We start from the raw sequence: 6,917 nt of genomic DNA on the forward strand, positions 1-6,917 counted from the left end.
CCTAACTAAAGCGTCAAAAACACGATAAAAGTTCCTAGCTATGAAGACTAAATAACTAATAGCGCTGATTAGTAATTTATATACTGGTAAGGCTGTTGCGGCTAACTAAATAAGGCATGCAAGCAACAGCAGCGTCATAAAATGGCGCTGACCGGTCTGGCAAAGCTCTGCCACAATTATGCAAATATCTCGAAAAGTAAGATTTACTTTACGGTCAGAGCTTATTTAAACAATACTTAAACCTTTGTACTCAACTTTCCAGAAGAAGGTGAAGCTGAAGGTTGAGACATGGCGAGGATGCAAGCAGATAAAGTCGCACAAAGGGAAAAATACGTCCAATCGAGCGAGCTACTAGCAAAAGGAATGAGGACGGACGTGACGTCATCAAAAGCAATGGCGTCCGTCTGTTTACATCGCGAGTACCGATATCGCCACATCTAGATTGGCTGCGGCTCAGCTCCCAGCCGCTCTCTGTCCGCCATATTGAAGCGTTAACTCTATATGGGGTGTAGATAGCTATGTGGCACGTTAATACATGCGTGTCCCCTGTTGATACACGATGTCTTAAGGGGAAACCCTTAGGATACTCGCTCCAGAAGTTAGAATTCTGTGATAACCTGTGGTTTAATTCTCTGGGAAAATCCTAGTAGTGATTACCCAAGGAAGCTACCAAAAAGGATCCTTCCATCAGGACGCCATGGCTTGAGCCCAAAAAAATATATAGAGGAAAATCTATAATTAATTTATAACGTGATAAGATAATTACTAAAAGCCTAAACACACTTCCGTCTAAGGGAAGGGTCGGCCATTTAAAAGTCAAAGAAAGTCCATACTCTCTGTCACCAAAAATTAAATCTATCCAAAACGAGTTCAAGATTTAAGATGAAGATAAAACACCTGCACTGCGAAACCTCAAACCTAAATGAAGTACTTCACCAAATATGTTGAGAAAACTCCAGGTTCTACAGCGAGTAAAAGTACGTCTCGTCGACACGTCGACAGAGAAGAAATTGAGTCTTTGTTTACATTGAGTATGGTATCTGGCCGACAGTTGGCGCTGATGGGCACACCCGCAACCTGTATAGCGATCGCTGGCGAGTTTTTTTTACAGTTTTTTGTCTGTCGAGCAACAGAGTTGCAGCTATATATATTCACCGGCTAAGTTAAATATTTAAAACTTTCACTTCTGGAAATAAGCACCAAAATTAGCACACACTTTGGCAATCACTTTTTTGATAAAACCCATTAACCACCAGGAAATTAGGATGCTAAAAAATTTTTTCAAGATGGACTCCATTGAATAGAGAAAAATTGCATTTGCAATAAAAGAACACTTTACTTTTCCTTTTTAAATGATCGTGTCAAATCATACTTTATTTTTCCTATGTAGAATCTGAATCTGTAACCAACAACTTATTACCGGATTCCTTGACCCAGCAAAGCTAATGCCAATGCATAACCAGGACACACTGGATGGCACACCTGCTGTGAAAACCAGTATGGAGTTAAGTATCAGCTGAACAATTATTTAACGTACCCTAATCAATATTTGTGTGCCAAATGCTCTCAAAAGCCCTATATCAGTTATCTACTGTAGACGTGTACAGTAGTTGAACAAATTTCTAGTTTTTCAGCCGTGCTTGAATTGACAGGGTATGCCAGTGTGCGATATCTGAGCCAAAGATAACGGGGCTTTGCTTTACACACTTTTCCATGTGGTTACCTGGATGGCGTACAGATCACAGGGGACCAGAGGTTACTGGATGAATGATCCGGTTAGGTGTAGGTCATATTTTCATTCCTGAACCTAGCTGTATCCCATATACCTAATTGGGTATGATTGTGATCAAGGTGGTAAAAAGATAAACCCTCATCCTCGATTCACTAGAGATAATTACACTGTAATACCATAAATACCATCCACCAAGATGGAAAAACAGATCCAAGACAATTCTGGACTAACAACAGCAAGTATTACCTTTTTTAGAAGAGTGAAGAGCTCACGTCACTACATGGTCTACAATGATTGTGACCGATATTCCTCTTATACTGTACGATTAACAAGCTGCCTTATCTGGATTCCAGCTACATTTGATGGTGATGGCCGATTGAGACTGATATTCCTCTCATATGATTAATGAGATGCCTATTGTTCCGGATTCTAGCTACATTTGATGGTGATGGCATCATTAAAGAAAATGAGGAACAAGGTACAATATCACCAAAGTTGTCTCCTAAAGTTTAACACAAAATTGGAAAGCCAGAAAAAGAGCAGCAGCATGTGCTAGATCAAGCTATTTAGAATAATCTTTGGAAGCAAAATGTTTTTCACATGTGATGAAGAAAATTCCATCCTCTGAATTCAGATCAGTTATGATGATGAACCTTAATTACAGAATTATTGTATGTCCCCAAAATTTAAAAGGAGAGAAAACATCTTACAAGATTCAGCAATGGAGATGCTATTACACTGGAGCTCAAGTAGCATTTAGTATACTTGAGACACCTGTACAATAGAGAGGATGTACCTCAAAGCCTCCAAGTGACTGGAACAGGAAAACACAAGCAAGGAGGATGCTCACTCCGGCATTCTAAGAGATAGTCATATCTAAATGGAGACTACAAGATCTGGTGAGAGTCCTGCAGTCCTCCAACTTGCAGGCTTAATTCACTTAAAAGCTCAGTATCTGGAGCAGCTGGGCGTTGATGCACCTGCTACTACTCCACAAGACGTAAGGTTAAGTTGTTACAGAAATGTCACATGTTGATTTGTATTTTCCTACCCACAAACCATAGTCCTTTAATAGGAATGATTCAGCACACCTGGAGAACTCAGCAATTGAAACTTAGAAGGTGTTGGCATTAGCTGGTAGTTACCGGACAGTAGCAGGGAAACAGACGTTAAGTTAATGGACTGGTTTGAATAGTTTGGAATAGTATTTAGGATGAATTCATTCAGGGATGAGAGGTCTATGATAAGTCTCTAAACACTCGCCCCAACCTCCCAAAGGACTTTTTGACCAAAACCAGATGGTTGAAGACGACTGAAGACATGAGGAATTGCACCCTGTCATAACTTTACTGCTTGTCAGTTCCTGTGTATAACCCCGCCCACCACCTCTGCCATCTCTCCTTACACTATCAATTTGGTTACTTGCTGAGCAGTAAGGAAGTAAAAGAGTCCACTTCTTCAAAGCAAGGTGTACCAGGAATTCCTGCATCCAAGTGTACATCCAATGATATATTGGAATTATGGTGTCTGTGACATGGGCACTATCTACCCTAATTATGAATCAGGGACTGATTATGGTACAAAGAAGCTAGTGAATAGGTCCATAGTTCAAAATTTGAATTCTACTTCAGGTAAAATGTATGATTTGACACTAAAATAATTCAAATAGGAAAAGTACTTACTTTTTTTTTTTTTACAAAAGCAATATTTCCGTATATTCAATATTGCCCGTCTTGAAAAATGGCCACCATCCTGAATTTTTAAGTGGGCTAACAGACTAAAAGTAGTATCCACAGTATTTGTAGGTTCCCATTAAGGGCAAAATTCTTCTGTTAAGATGTAGACCAAGTGTGTGAATGAAAAATAGATTTTATTTTACAAAGGATTATGGGAAGTGCTTAGAGCGAGAAATTCCTACTAAATAAATTGAAAACTTATTCCAAAAAAAAAAAAAATATAAAATTTTATGGCAACAAATACAGTATTTCATTGCAACATGTTATCTGGTCTACGCTTAATGAGCAATACCTTGTCAAGTCCATACTTGTACATATTAATGTGCCAAGTTTGCTAAACAAAATTGATTCAGCATTCTAATTACAGATTTCTTGAATCCTGTACTCTTACTTCTGATACCATGGAAAATCCCAATTTAAGCAATCAAAATATGAAAAATCTGACTTTCATACATGATTAAATATTCCTCTTATAATTGTTTTATTCTACTAGACAATTTTTCTATGAACCAACAGTTAAATGAAAATGCCAAATACCTGATATGTAAAAATTATCTGACTTACTTTAAACATTTCTCGGGGTCCACTGACAAAATATTGACTTCTCCCTTGGTTTTCATTGACGGCAGTATATGGCGAATTAAGGTCACATCTGTAAAATTTTAATATCCAATAATTTCTGGACACTGGAACTTCTATTAACTTCCCTTTAATAGAAAGCTTTTAATGATGTCAGTTACATCAGAAATAGACATTGCGTTTTCTATACCATGAAGTTATATGTTCATAAAATTCTTGGAAGGATGAGCTTAAATGATTAAATTTGACAATTTTGGTTAAGAACAGTGTACAGTATTAAGTACAGTGTATCAACATACTCCCATCTCAAAATTTTCTACCTGTACACAAGATCTATAAGCAATATTTACATAGCTATGTAGGTATTAAGCCTAACCAACCATTAGAAATTATCCTATTTTGCAAAGATAAAACCGTATGAAAAAGCTTTTACTCCAAACTCAAAATCTTACCTTGAAAATACTAGAAATCATTAGGATCCCAAGTTTCCTCTTGACACAGCTGCTTTGGCTTTATTACGTAGCCTACAGCTAATGTCTTGTGAAGTCATTTCAATATCTTAGTTGATTCGATACAACCCAACGTAATATTTAATTTATTTAATTGAATCCATAAAAAATATGCTCTGTTTAACAAATCGGATGAGAAGCGGTGTTTTCAACGTGGTATGGCCTTTTGCGTCAATAGGTGTATGAGATGATTAACAAATCGCTCATTTCATTTACGTTATATTTATAGTTTTCATGATATACTATATGGATACTTAATTCTTGGAACTTGAATGAAGTTTGTACAGTACCATTCGGATACATTTTTCAGTATCGATAATAATACTTAGTAATTTTCATACTTCATTACTATTATTTCTGGACTAATTAATATTAAGGACAATTCATTTTATGAGAAAAATGCATTTCAAATAACAATGAATTTATAAATCTGAAATTTCAAAAGATAAAAACCAAGTTTCTAAAAAGTATTTTATCGAAGTTGAAAGTAGTTCTACTTCCTTCAGAATTCGTACAATGATATGCATACAAATAGACAAACTGTTGCTTTTAAATTTGTTACTTAAAAGAAAAATCTCTTAATTTTACCGAGGTAACGAAGGACTCAAACTGACGTAACTTATCTGACCTAACAGAACTTAAGCCGATTCACAAAAATAACTTGAATTGTATTGAACCAACTTAAAGGATATATTGAAATGATAAATTGAAACAACAGCCTAGGTCATCAAGAGATACCTTTTCTGAAACAAATATGAACACATTGATTATATGTCCAAAAAAAAAAAAAAAAAAAATATACAATATTTAGAGAAATCTTGTTACGAACAAACTGTAATAAATAATTTACTTTGTTATGCAGTTACCGGACAATAATGAAAAGCTGTGGATTAGTGCATTAACGTACAGAAGATTCCGTACTTAAATTCTCAGGTTTGAAATTTTAGTTTTTGAAAGGTTTTCAGGATCATTTTTTAGAATCTACGACCTAGGATGGTTAAAGAACAGTTCACCTTACTACCAACCACAACCACCAATTTCTCTCTCATCCCGAGAAATTTCAGTCACAATATGAAATTTTATCAATTTATAAGCCATATAACAGTCAAGAACATATGGACCTTAATAAAGTTTCTTGAATATTTACTCATTTAAAATGATTGGATTTATAAGACCTATATACAATATATGTTGGCATCAAACCCAACCAACCATTACACTGATCAAAGATAAAACCGTTAGAAAGCGTTTGTTCCAAACCCAAAATCTTACCTTGAAAATACTCAAAATCGCCAGGAACTGTAGGTTTCCTCTTGACACCGCTACCCGTCTTCATTATACAGCCCATCTTATCAAGTCATTTCGATATGTTAATTGATTCGATATAACCCAAGCTACCATTAAATTAATATAATTGGATACATAAAGAATAAGTTTTTCTATTTAACAAATTCTCATTTAATTTACATTATCTTTATGATGATGCTTTGTGGATAATCTTATTTTTTGGAACTAAGTTGCAGTAGTTTGTACAGTACCATTCAAGATGGAATTTTTGTTCTATCGATAACTATACTTTATAGGCAAATTTTCATACTTCATTATTTCCAGTAATATATTATGGATAATTTCTTTTATGTGAGAAAAATGTTTCAAATAACATAACGTGCAATATAAATTTTCAAATTTTAAATTACAAAATAAAAAAGCACAAACTTGCGTATTACAGCTTTGACGGGGTTAAAAGTAGTTTATTTTATGACTTGATAACTGAAGTATAAAGAGTCCCTTCCAAATTAGTGCAATGATGACGCATACAAATGGACCCAGAAAGTGTTCCTTTTCAAATTTGTTACTTGAAAGAAAAATCTTCATCTAGTTTTACCAAAGTAATTAAGGACAAACTGGCATTTTCATTTATCTGACGTAACTTATGCCAATTCACTTTAATAACTTGAATTGTATTGAACCAACTTTAATAGTGTATATTGAAATGACTTGAATGGGAACAATCAGGCTAGGTCTTCAAGTAATGATTTTTTTTTCTGAAACAAAAATGAATTTACATTAATTACTTATTTTTTTTTAATCTAAGCTCTACAACAACCAATTACATCCTCTATTAAAAAAGTTCAGTCCCCCCCTAGCCCTGCCTTTTAGCAACTCTCACCAATAGATGATAACCCCCTTTAGGTTCCTGCTAAATTCTGACCAATAAACATCAAGCCCGACTTTCTTTCGAAACTTACTATACTTAGCTAAACTAGAAAGTCTTGAACCCAGCCCTTTATAACCAAAATAAACGTTTATAGAACCACCCTACTGACATGGAGGATAGATAACACACATCAGCTACTGCAT

General features: G+C 35.0%; 1 long non-coding RNA gene across 2 annotated transcripts in view; it reads right to left on the reverse strand.

Annotated features, from left to right (window-relative positions):
- Window positions 1–6,028, reverse strand: part of LOC137644825 (uncharacterized) — a 38,823-nt gene extending 32,795 nt beyond the window's left edge. The window contains exons 1-3 of one of the 2 annotated variants that reach the window (XR_011045200.1): window positions 5,829–6,028; window positions 4,500–5,294; window positions 4,033–4,120 (exon numbers count right to left, since the gene is read on the reverse strand). This is a non-coding gene — a long non-coding RNA (uncharacterized lncRNA). Of the gene's footprint in view, window positions 1–4,032; window positions 4,121–4,499; window positions 5,300–5,828 lie in introns of both variants that reach the window. The other variant, XR_011045199.1, reaches the window with a different exon arrangement.
- Window positions 6,029–6,917: the final 889 nt, after the last annotated feature.

The sequence above is a fragment of the Palaemon carinicauda genome, chromosome 8 (assembly GCF_036898095.1).
Source record: "Palaemon carinicauda isolate YSFRI2023 chromosome 8, ASM3689809v2, whole genome shotgun sequence".
NCBI classification, from domain to species: Eukaryota; Metazoa; Arthropoda; class Malacostraca; order Decapoda; family Palaemonidae; genus Palaemon; species Palaemon carinicauda.